The following is a 12672-nucleotide window of genomic DNA, read 5'->3' as shown; positions in this document are numbered from 1 at the left end:
ATCACTGCCTCACCAAGGACTGTCAACTCTTGAGGACAGATGGAAGAGCTCACCCAGTATTTCCCGGCAGGCCCCGGTGATTCCTGCAGACTCACAATGAAAGTCACACGTACAAAAATGTAAATTTGTGTGAAATGGGATGCTGTTACTCACAGAGTTTAAGTGCTTTTAATTCCGGATAATAGATTGCTCTGAAAGCTTTAGAGATTGATCTCTGAGTCTAAGGAGTGGTCCAAATGTGGAAGGAAACGGTATTTGTCATTCTAATCTTTTTTCTTTCTTCTTTTTTTTTTTCCTTCCACTCTTTTTCTGCTGGGGTCAGCAGAAATGGGATTTTTTTTTTCTTTGTAGATCAGTATTATTATGATTATGATTATCTGAAAGACCTGTATGGGAGGAATGCTGCAATCTGAATTAAAAATAGCATTTTTCCTCGCCCACACACAGCACTTGAGTGCTCTGAATGCCTTTTATAAATGCAGACTTTCTGCCTGGTTAGATAAAAGAAGCTGTCACTTCATTTCCATAACGAAGTCATTCCCGGGAGAATGCCATTGTTTTAGCAATAGAATTTTTGTAAAAGGCCTCTTATTTTGCCTGAAAAAAGGTAACAAAAATGAACTTTTGAGAGCTTATTCGACAAAACAATTAAGGAGCGAGAGATTTTCTCCTCCTTGGATATGTTGGGAGTTGCTAAGTGTGAGAATCCCCTGAGCCATGATAGGAGGATAAACCCCTAAACCCAGAGGCTGAAGGAGGAGGGGAGAAAACCCCTTATTCTTTCTTCTGGTAGACATGGGGGGGGGTAATTCTGTTCCCTGAGAATGTGTGTTCTCAGGCCATGTGACAAACAGATGTTGCTATGTCTGTGGAGTTTTTTAATAATTATTTTTAAAGAGATGCAGGGAACTTTTAGAATGCTCATGACAAGAAACTCCTTGGGATCTTTGATGAAACACCATCGTTAGGTATTTTGATGGTGTTTCAGGACTGTGAAGGCAAATCATGGCTGTATCTTGCGGGGGCGGGGGGAGCTGGGGGGGGGCTGTCCTTTGCTCAGAAAACAATACTTGGTATTTCCCTTTGTTTGGCCTTTGAACATTGTAGCAAGTGGGATAGGAGGTTTTTCTTTAGACAGTGTAACTTGTAACTAGCTCAAGCTGGCCCATGCCATGCACAGGCCCTCCAGCACCCGTCCCCGGGCTCCCCCAACCCCACCCGTGGATCATCTTTACTCCAAATACGGTATCCTCTCTTCACCTCCAGATTCATAGAAAAAAGAATAATTGTATTTCTTGGTAGTTCCCCGGAACCAGGTAACCCACATCAAAGTATGCCTGCCTTTGGTGTTTCAACAGGTAATCCCCAGATTTCATGCCAAGTGGCGTTTCTGTTACTTGGTGTTTACAGCTCAGACCATTGAAATCTCAGGTTTTAGGCTAGAATAGTTTTATTAAGCCTCCTCTAAAAGGAGAGAAGTTTACAATAGCCCCTTTGTCCTGCAATACTTTTGTTCTGATTGCATCAGAAAGTTGTAATAGTTAAACAAGGAGGCAGCTACTTGGAATAGAATGAAAAAGAGATTAAAATATAAGGTCATGGGGGTGGGGGAACCTGGGTGGCTCAGTCGGTTGAGCATCTGACCTTCAGTTTCAGTTTAGGTCATGATCTCAGGATGGTGAGATAGAGCCCCCAGGCTCCACACTCAGCATGGAGTCTGCTTGAAATTCTCTCGCCCTCTCCTTCTGCCCCTCCCACTCATGCTTTCTCTCTCTCTCTCTCTCTCTCAAATAAATATATTTTTAAAAATACATAGGTCTTTATATTAGTTGGCTTTATTAATTCAGTAAAGCAGACAAAAAGGAAGACAAATGAGATTCTCCTAATAAAATTACAGAAAGTCCTCTTCTCTGAACCTTCTGCAGAAGTTGGGTAGTTGTGCCTATCTTGAGTTTGGGAAAATAATTCTATTTTTAAAAAATCTTTGAAGAGCCTTTTTCATGTAACCACACTCAAACTTACTTCTAAAGCATGAGTTGTAGCCGTGCTTTTACATAGTAGTATTTCATTAAATGGAAACGAAGTTGTGGCTTTGATAGGATGCTTTCAGAGTTCTGTTTTGAATACCTTCGGTGAATTCTGTTACTTGTATCTGTTCAAAAGTAGGGAGGTGGAGGGGTATGTGGATTCTGTCTTTGTCATTTTCCTTTGACCCATCGAAAGAAAGTATTTTGTGAAGTCAGACCAAATCAAATGAAGATGCTATCATAGCATTCCTAATATTATGTCAAAAGAGAACGAGAGGGAAATATTTACATTTCTTTCTTAGAATGTTTACTAATTGTGTTCTAAATTTTGGTCTAATTTACTCAGTTTTGTCCTAGAGCCAAAAGAGCAGAAATGGAAAGCCAGTTAAAATCAGAGCACTCTGCCCAGAGGAGACCCTCTCACTGCTCCTGATTTGTAATTGCTTTTGTGACTGATGAACCCACAAAGAGAGGGCCCCTCCTCACCTTCCCCATTTCTCCCAAGCCCTTCGGCAGCACCCAGGCATGAACACAACTCCTTCAGAGAACAGGTGTGTGATGACTCATTGTGGTGGGAAAGGGGCTCATAACCCATAGAATGTGGAGCCTCAGTATGCTGTCTGGGCTTCTGGAGCAAGATTCCTTCGTGTCCTGGGCCAAGAGCCTTCTGATGGGCTCGCCAAGTTTTAAACAAATAAGGCCAGGAAGAAATTGTCAATAAGGAGCACGTGCCATCTTGGTCTTAAAAATTATGATTTCCTAGAGATAATCGTTCTACAGCTGTTCAATGTGGACGGCATGTTTCTCATCTGTATTTTCATTTTATTCTTGCTATGCAGACCTACTTTTCTCTGGATACATAATTATTATCTCTTAGTAAACTTTGATCTATGCTGGTAAGGAGATGTAGTCTGCACATAGACACTTGCTGAGCCTAATGTGTGTGGGCAAAGCTCTACTTTGTGTGATAAGCTCTGCCACATAGTAGGAGAGAAACCATGGCATGAATCAACAGGAATTAGAATTTTTTTTTAAGTTTGGTCACAGGATTTTTTCCCAGCGTACGTATGTCTCCGATGATGTGTTCTTTAGACACATAATAATTTTAGTTTTTATTACCGAAACACAAACCGGTCAATATCAGGAGAAAATATCCCAGATGCCACCCAATGCATAATCCAAGGATTACCAGTTTGGAAAAAGATTTGATAATGGATAAGTCACACAAATCATCAAATGTGGATTGAGTAGGGGGTCCCACGAGGTGACGAATCCATCGTATTCTTCAGAATTCCTTCCTTCCAGGCTTCATGTGGCCCTTCCCCTTCCTCCAGTTCTTCTTAAAATCAGGCCGAACACCATCCCCTCGGGAAAGTTCTGCATTGACATTCATTGCTTTTTGGGGACAGAGGAGCTTTGGGGCCTCCGTGACTGACATTTATGCTCTTTTGTGAGCAGAATGGAGACAGAGGCTGGGGACCCTGCTGGGCTGAGCCTGCTTACCTAGAGGAGGTGATTCTGAACTCTGCAATTTCCAGCAGCGCTGGTTGCTTCTCTTTCTTCCTCAGAACAAAAATACAGAGTCCGCTTTGGTCCTGAGTTGGAAAAGGAGGCTCTTGCCCAACATATCACTGATTGAGCAGTTTCCATAGAGGCTTATGTAATGGTTTTTCTCTCAAGTCACCAGAAAGGGAGCTCTCCTGTCTTGGAACCACAGAGTAGAGGAGACATGTCAGAGTGAAAGTAAAATATCCCATTCTTAGTTCACTGATAAATATTTATCGTTTACCATTTATAAAAGCACTCTGACCAAGAAGGCAGATTCAAGCCCTGACTTCATAGAGTTTCCCGCAGTTGACTGGGGAAATGTTATCTGTCTTACATAAGGAATAAAATTATTACTATTTTAAGGCAAAGGAATAAAAAAACTGTCAGAGTTCACTTTTTTTTTTTTAAGGGCACAGGAGTGCCCCATTTTCCACAGGGACTCCATTCTAAGACCCCTGTGGATGTCCAGAACCATGGATGGTTCCAAACCCAGGATACACTTCTTTTTCTTCCTATACATGCAAAGCTGTGCTAAAGTTTCATGTATAAATTAATCAATTTACAAATGATAAATTTATTTGTGATCTATTAATTATAATGTATAAACTAATAAATTTAAAAAATAATAACTAATAACAAAGTAGAAAATTCATAGTGTACTATAAGAAAAGTTAGGTCAGTGTGGTCTCGGTCTCTCAAAATATCTTATTGTGCTGTACTCACCCTTCTTTGTAGGATGAGGTGAGATGGTAAATGTCCTCCGGGACTGGGCACAGTGAGGTGAATGACGTAGGCATTGACCTTCTGACCGTACATCAGAAGGAGGATCCTGGGGGCGCCTGGGTGGCTCAGTGGGTTAAGCCGCTGCCTTCGGCTCAGGTCATGATCTCAGGGTCCTGGGATCGAGTCCCGCATTGGGCTCTCTGCTCAGCAGGGAGCCTGCTTCCCTCTCTCTCTCTCTCTGCCTACTTGTGATCTCTGTCTGTCAAATAAATAAATAAAATCTTTAAAAAAAAAGAAGGAGGATCCTGGGGTTTTGGACCTTGATTGCCTCAAGGTAGCTAAAATCGAAGAAAGCAAAATCACAGATGAGTGAGAAAGTTGTAAGATAGCAGGTTGGAGGAAAGAGTGAGGGGGAAAGAAGGCTTTGTGTGGGCTTTGGGAGCCGTGGCTTAAATTCCAAGCTGTGGCGTGGAAATGGGAGCTTAGAGACGAAGAAGGAGCAGCGCCTCTGGCTGGGATGAGATGCATCAGGAAGAAAACACGTAGGGACCAAACTGTGAGGGTCTCTGCCATCAGACTGTGGACAGTTCCCACACGCTGTAGGAACCCGTGATGGTACAGTATGGAGAAGTTGTATTACCTGATCTACTTTAGGAAGTACGATCCAACGGGGATGACCCACGCAGGGTGCGCAGGGAGAAGACTGCCGGCGAGAAGACCCGGGAGCCAGTGGCTGGTGGAGGAACGGGGTCTGAGCCAGCCTGGTGGCGTGGGCTTGGAGGTCGGGCTCCATGACACTCGACAGCGAAGGGGCGCAGGGAGGAAGAGAAGAAGGCAGTGGTGCCCATAGCTAGAGTCAGAAAGAAAAGAGGAGCCCTGGCTCAGGGGCAACAATGGGAAGTTTTGAAACAGACGTGATTTCTGAAGACTGGCTTAATCCAGCAGCTTGAAAGGGGGAGATGCCAGGGCCCAGGGTACAGGTTGAAAAACTCGAGGCAAGAAAAGGAAATTGGCAAAGAAAGAGAAGAGGGCTGAGCGTGTCACCTTGGGGAACACATACCCTGGGTCTAGAAGGAGTAACAAGAGGGGACACAAGCGGAAAAGAGGAGCAGCAGAGTGATGGGAAGACACCAGATTAGTACCGCCAGGGAGCAATCAAGAGGACTAGGATATTTTGGTTATAAGAGACAAATGAAACTCAAGGTGATTTAAACAAACAACAAACAAAAACCAAAAAGAAAACACCCCAAATTTGTTGTATCTCATATATATTTGTTGTCTATTGCTGCATAACGAATTACCGTCATTTAGGGGCTTCAAACCACACCCCTGTTATCTTTGCCTCTGCACCTATCCTAGCTTAGCTGGCTTCTCCATTCAAGGTTTCATAGGGATGAAATCAAGGTGTTGGTTGGGCCACATTTTCATCGGGGGCCCACCATCCTCTTTCAAGGATGTGGTAATTGACAGAACTTATTTCCTTGCAGGTGTAGGTCTAAGACCCCCATTCCAGGGCTGTCAGCTGGTGCCTCTCTGGTACCTTTTCATGGGGTGCAAGCCCCTCCCCCAACCCAAATATGTCCTCTCATTTTGAATCACAATCTTGGAAGAGCCCGTTCCTAGGAAGGGGTCGCCTGATTAGGTCAGGCCCACCAAGGACAACCTTTCTCTTTTAAGGTCCATTGATTGGGGTCCTTACTTTTAGCTGCCAAATCCCCTCACAGTGGCAGCCGCTGAATTTGTGCTTGAGTGAATAACTAGGAGAAGGTGTGTGTGCACTGGGACATTGGGCTTCTAGGGGACCACTGTGGATTTTTGTCTCTCACAGCATAACTGAAAAATTCAGGGATAAATTTCACTTTTGGCATGGCTGGATCCAAGGCACCTCACCGTCATCAGGAATTGGACTTTCTGTCTTGGGTTTGCTCCCTGTTACAGAACCTCATTCTCAAATAGGTTTTCCTCACAAGGGAGCAAAACAGCTCTTAGGAGAACCACACTTTCATGTTCCAGCGTGTCCAAGAGAGGAGCTGATTGGCTTTGATTATGTGCCTGTCCCTAAAACCAGTCCTCATAGTGAAAGGGATGTGTATTCTAATCTTCCAGAACTAGGTCATGTGCCCATCTTTGCACCCAAGACGTAAGACCACCCCAACCCAGATAATGAAAGAATGGGGAGAGGTCACTCCAGAAAGACACTGTTGAGGCAGAAATGCTCGTCCACTGAACTAAAGTTAAAGGAAACTGAAGGAACTATTGAGAAGCCGTAACCAAAGAGTGGAAGAGAAGTCAGGGAGGGAAAGGCCACTGCTTTTAGGAGGCAAGTTGAGCTCTATCTGGTATAATACCAGCACTGAATTTATACCACAGTCTCATGTTCGTTAGTGAACAGGAGAGAGGCAACAGCCATCTGGGAACATCTCCTAGGGATAGCAGTGGCTGAGTGTCTTGGCCAAGAAGTTTCCAGCAGAGAAGAAGACCCATGGGGAGAAAGAGGGCAGAATTGACCCAGATAGGTTGGAGCCAGTAGAGGGGAGAGCAGACAACAGCCCAACACCAAAGCAACAGAAATTTCCCCCAGCTTATAAGGTATGTGGGCCTCTGGGGGGTTTTTTGCCATTGCCACCTCTCTAGACCAGACAGGTGTTCCTCTTTCCACTGTAGCCATCTTAGAGTGATTAAATATACCCGAAAGATTTGTGGCCTCTGTCTGGCTAGATCATTGACTGGAAGTCTTAATCTTTAGGGCAGGCTTAGCTTTCATGGTTCTTAAAGTGTGGTCCGTGGACCAGCAGCACCAGCAAAACCCGGGAACGTGTTAGAGATGCAAGTTCTCTGCGCCACACACCACCCCCCACCAGGTCTAATGACGGAGACATTGGGGAAGGAGGGAACCCAGGCATCTGTGACCTCTGGGCGTTTCTTAAGACCTCCAAGTTTTTCTTTCTTTTTTTTTTTTTAAGGTTTTATTTTTTATTTATTTGAGAGGGAGAGAGCACAAGCAGATGGAGGGGCAGAGGGAAAGGGAGAAGGAGATGCCCTGCTGAGCAAGGAGCCCTGCTGGGGCTCGAACCCAGGACCCTGAGATCATGACCTGAGCCAAAGACAGACATTAACCGGCTGAGCCACCCAGGAGCCCTGACCCCCAGATTTTTCTGATAATGGTTCAGGTTCAAGGGCCCCTGCCTCAGAACATCCATACCTCCCCTCCACATACCACCAGGGTTTTCTTAACAGAGGCTTGGGAAGCTACGAGAATCAAGGATATTTATGGGAACTGTTGAAAAGTCGCTAATGACTCCAAATGTAATGGGTTGGAAAACAAAAGACAGAAGGGGAAGTTGTAACTTAATTGTTCTCCCATTCATGGAGGGTTTTCATGTAGATGATAGACATCATAGGAGCTACAGGACCCCAGAAGAAGGGCTTAAATGATAAGCTGTAGAGCATTCCTTTGGAGTAAAGTTTAAGTCGTAGAACAGGTTTTGGCTATGGTTCATTTAATTTAAATGCAAGGTCTCCTACTAGACACTGTGAGGGGTTTGCAAAAGAAAGGCACGGCAAGGTTTCTTTCATCAAGGAGCTTATAAACTTTTTGAACCTCCAAGACTTAAGTAAATCCAGTGGCAAAAAGAAAGACAGTATAATGGAGTGCTGAATTGAAAAGGATCTCAAGTCCAAATGTGTGGTAGACGCTGTGAGTGCTAGAGGCAGTCAGGGAAAGGAGACCTTGGCATTGTGTCATTTTCTTCTCTGGACCACAGAATGCAATTGTCAGCCTGGTACCATTTCCCAGGTCTGACGGTGGGGGTAGTGGCCGCTTGGGTTGGAGAATTCCTTTTTCCTGCTGTCTCTTCTTTCCCAGTTTGTTGAAGTTTGTCAAAACTGCAAAATCAAAACAAGGAGCTGTGTTTCGAGACTTTGAACTTGAAGTATTCTTAATGTCTTTGGTTATATGAGAAACTTGTAGGAGAAATTCCATGTCGTCCTGGGTGTCTTTAGATGGGACAAGACTCGAGTGGAAGTTTGGCTTATTTGTTTCAAACAGACTTTCAGACTTGAACTTCGTTCACAGGGAGGACATGAATGAACCTGTCCCAGGATGCCTTTGTTTTGCCGGATGAAGAAAGAATGAGCTGATTTTCCTTCGCAGAAGGATTAAGTTGTACCAGATCGGGGATGATAGGGAACGAGAAAACACTTCAGATGAACGCAATATTTCCATTGCTTTTTATGCTTTTCATCCTGCTGCTTCCCTGGGTAAATAAACAGATGATCAAGGCTAGAACCAAAGGAGAAGGCTCACAGGACGCGGACATAAAGGCTGTTTGGAGTCCCAGAGAAAAATAATAAAAACATCTTAATAGTAAAGAGGAAGCCAGCAAATTTGGAACCTACTGCAAAGCACTAGGAAGATTTTTTCAGAAGTTTATGGGTGATGCGATCTGTTTTTAGCCCTTGGAGGTAGGGGGAGGGTTTTCTTAACTCCAGCTGTGGCGTGCAGGTGTTAACAGAGAGCTCCCTTCTCTTTCTCCGTGATGACTGATGACGGGGTGACATGAGATGCATTAGGAAACCAGAGGCTTCCTCTCCTGTCACATCAAATGTAATACCTGTCTTGAACCAGGCTCCTCTAGCAGAAATTACTCGTGTTTGTTGTTCTGGTAGTTGGGAAGAAGAAACCACTCTTATTTCAAGGTCCTGACAACAGCTCTTGGGCTCATTTCTTGATAAAGGAGACCCAGCTAAAATGGCTGGGGGTGGGGTGGGGAGAAAATAAAATACCAGAAACGAATGGTACCCGTCCAGTCAGATCACATCACGCAGAGGCTGTGTTCTCGACCTGCTGAACTTCTCTCACCTGGTCGTTTTGTAAGAAAAGCCGTCCGAAGTGCCCCATGGCGAATGCGGTACCCCCAATATGACTACAAATCACAGTGTTTCTTTTTTCTTCCTAATGCCTATCCGATTTGCAAATTTCACACATGGACTACAAATGGTACCCACTGGTTCTTGTCTGCTCCTCTTGATGCAGTGATCTCCTTAAAGGCTGGGTCCTTGGCTGTTTTGTTCACTATTATGAACATACACCCTGCTGAATATAGGAAGAACCAAGTAAAAATTTGCCCAGTGAGTGAATGAATGAATGAATGAATGATGAAAGCACTTCGTACACCTGAAACTAATATAAAAGTATCTGTCAGTTATCCCTCAATCAAGAAGAAGGAGAAGAAGAAAGCACCTTGTAAACTATATTCACTCGAAAAGCCCCCCATTAATTATATTTGTATCAGCTTCCTCCTATCTCCCTTCTGTCCTAATTTCCTTCTTTCCATTTTTTTAGTTTTTTTGAGGTATACTTTGTCAGTGTCTTAACAATTCCAAATCGAAGATTTGCTGTTCTTCGTTTTTGCCTTTTTTTTTTTTAGGGGATGAGGACTGCATTTTTCCCTCAAAAACAGGGTCACTCCTACAGGGCTAGCCCCGAGCCTCCCGTCTTTGTTCGGCATGTGCTTTGCGGCTTTGAAAGGGAACTCGTTTGTGGATGATTTGTCTGGGAAACTAAAAGGGCGCCAGCGCGGCACTTAAATTCGTGGTTTCTCACGGTCCCCAAAGCCCGTCACGTATGTTCCCATACCTCAAGCCTAGTCCCCCAAGAATACCCAAGTCAAAATAACTTGATCGTGTTGGCCCAGACAGCGCCGTTCCTGGCTCTGTGTTCAAGGAGGGGGGAAAAAAAATCAAGAAATCCAGGTGTGGAAAATATTAAGGATTGGGATATGAATAGGGCTTTTCTTTAAAAGCAACAAACAAACAAAAACTCTTCCAGTCCTCTCCAGCAGGGCCTCGGTGTGCACTTCTGGGCGTGTGTGTGGAAGTGTTACCCTCGGTGGGCGGGAATGGCAGACAGCCAAGTGGAAAATTTCACAGCCCTGCAAACCTCCAGTGCACTGAGCGCTGTCAACCAGCCATCGGAGGCAGCCCAGTGGCAGGGACCAAAGAACCATGCGCCTGCACAGGCCTGAGTTGTCAGCCACCTTCCACCCTCCCCCCCCTCCCCCTCCCCCTTCCCTTTGCTTCCCGCTCTCTTCCAAGCCTTCACTTTCTTTCTCCCTGAGCTTCCAGAAGGCTCTGTTTCCACTGCTGGGCTTCCCCGGGCCCCTCCGTGACTGGGACGTTTTCGCACAGCAGCCCATGTAGACTTCTTTGCACATTCGGGTGCCCCAGGGAGAGCGGACCGTTGGTGGCTAGCCAAAGCTGGCTTTTAAATTCTGGCTCAGAGCTCAGTAACAGGCTTATGACCACTAATAATACTTGGCGATTACATAGTGCCTTTCTTCTCAGGAACTGTGAGTACTTTGCCAGAGTGATCTTATTGATTTTCCCAACAACCCAGTGAGGTAGGAAAATGGCAAGAGGTGATCGTCCCAGCTCCCTCCCTTTTGCAGAGAGTAAAATCAGGTGGCGTGTTATGAGACCGTATTGCAAGTTTGCATCTCAGCTGGGATTACATCGGGACTGCCCCAGAACCGGCTTCAACTTTATGGGTGGGGGGGGGGGGATGGTGGGGAGGGACAGAGGGAAAAGGCTGACGAGGCCACGCTGTGTCTCCTGGGCCTGGAGCAAAAGTCCTACGCTGCTTTTTTTAAGGAAAGGGTCCTGGAAAGTGGTCTTGGGCGAGTCATCAGTGAGTGGCATGGACCACGAGACTTCATTTGTTGGGATAACCGAGTGATCGGATGGGGCATTTACCTGTCCCTTTTTTTTCTCTTTGACTCCCGCTCTAGGGATTTCTCACTCCTCTGGAAGGAAGAAAGAACACGCCTGAGCCCGGGAGCGCTCCAGCTTCTTGTGGGGAGTCTCTATGGTGAAGGCTCAGCCCCCGCTACCTTCGAACAGCGCGCAGTGAATGTCGTAAGTGAACGCGCGCGGCGTCTGGGGTGGTTGCTTCGCAAGGATCCGTGAATCATCGCGTGTCACCGAGCCAGGGAAACGAAGGGGCATGAGCATGAGTTCTAAGGGATCATCCAATTAATTTCTTTTTTTAGCAGAGAGGTGCTGTTTCTATTTGCCGCGAACTTGCCTCTCTCTCTACTCATTATTTCCTTCTGGTGTAGAAGAGTGGAAGACAGTGATTCTTTTCAATGGTTAGTGCCCCCCTGTCCTGGGACAGTTACACAGAATCCACCGCAGAGTGGACTCTTTTAGCTGGGCTGTCCAGCTTCTTTGGGGTTCGGTGGGTAAAAATCCTCCGGGCGAACGATCAGCCACGAGAACTGGCACCCAGCTGATATTTTTATTCGTGGAACGTTTTATTGTTGTTGTTGGTTGGTTGGTTGGTTTTTGGAATGAAACTTTTTTTTTTTCCCTTTCAAAAATCTGAGGTATGCAAATACAGTCAGTTGTGTTGGGTGCTTGTCTTACTCAGAATTGGCTGACTTACTGGTTTTTATCAGATTGCAAGGTCAAGGCTTTGGGATTAGTAAAGTATCAGGGGCTGGTTGCTTTTCATGAGGAGATTAAATATCAAGTCATTGAAGAGATAGACCACACGCTGGGTTGCAAGGAGCTCATTCCTGCGCAGAATTTAGGAATCTGACCAGCTCCTTTGCTTTCTGGAGATTTTAACCTCATTGCTAGATTGGGTCCAAAAAAAAGTTTATAAGGTTTTGATCAGGAAAGAATACAGCTGCAGGAAACCAGGGATGGGCTATGAGTGTATTGTCTTCAAGTTTTAGAAAATGAAGAACCAACTTTGACTAGGACTTCGTGTGTGTGTGTGCATGTGTGTGCATGTGTGTGTATGCCTATATATACATGCAATACATATATATATTTAATACGTGTCATATAGTTGTGCACATATTATATAAACAAATACATATTTTAATATGCAATATTTATATATAATAAATATACAATATTTATATTTATATACAATATATTTATAATAAATATATTTATATAATTATATATATAATAAATATATTTATATATACACACAAGTATATGTGACATATATATTTAGACATACTATATAAAATTTTATATAAGTTCTTAGCTTAACAGTGCAGTCAGGGAACTTCTCCAGGCATTTTTAACTTACATTTTTGCAGTTGCACAAATGATTTTGAAAGAGCAAGGAGCAATACTATGGGGGCACATACCAGGGAGAAAAAGCATTAACGCTGAAACAAAAAATTTCCACTGGATATTTTTTGTTTTGTGGTTTTCTAAAAATTTGTATTAAAATATTCATCTTTATCCGTATTTCCTCAGGGTTAAATAGTCATGCTCAAATAAACTTACTAAATTTAAAACCTCCCAGCACCTCATAGTAAATGGTGGGAAACACTGGTGTTTTAATGTGTTT

General features: G+C 44.3%; 1 protein-coding gene across 6 annotated transcripts in view; it reads left to right on the top strand.

Moving 5' to 3' along the window:
- Positions 1-12672, top strand: part of ATXN1 (ataxin 1) — a 401017-nt gene that overhangs the window by 236492 nt on the left and 151853 nt on the right. For all 6 annotated transcript variants that reach the window (XM_059399501.1, XM_059399500.1, XM_059399497.1 and 3 more), the window contains one exon: positions 11087-11213. The gene's annotated coding sequence lies outside the window, so the exon portion shown is untranslated. The remainder of the gene's footprint in view (positions 1-11086; positions 11214-12672) is intronic.

Source organism: Mustela nigripes, chromosome 5 (genome assembly GCF_022355385.1).
Source record: "Mustela nigripes isolate SB6536 chromosome 5, MUSNIG.SB6536, whole genome shotgun sequence".
Lineage (NCBI taxonomy): Eukaryota > Metazoa > Chordata > Mammalia > Carnivora > Mustelidae > Mustela > Mustela nigripes.
Note: the sequence above shows the minus strand (reverse complement) of the source record. Positions and strands in the feature narration are given on the sequence as shown.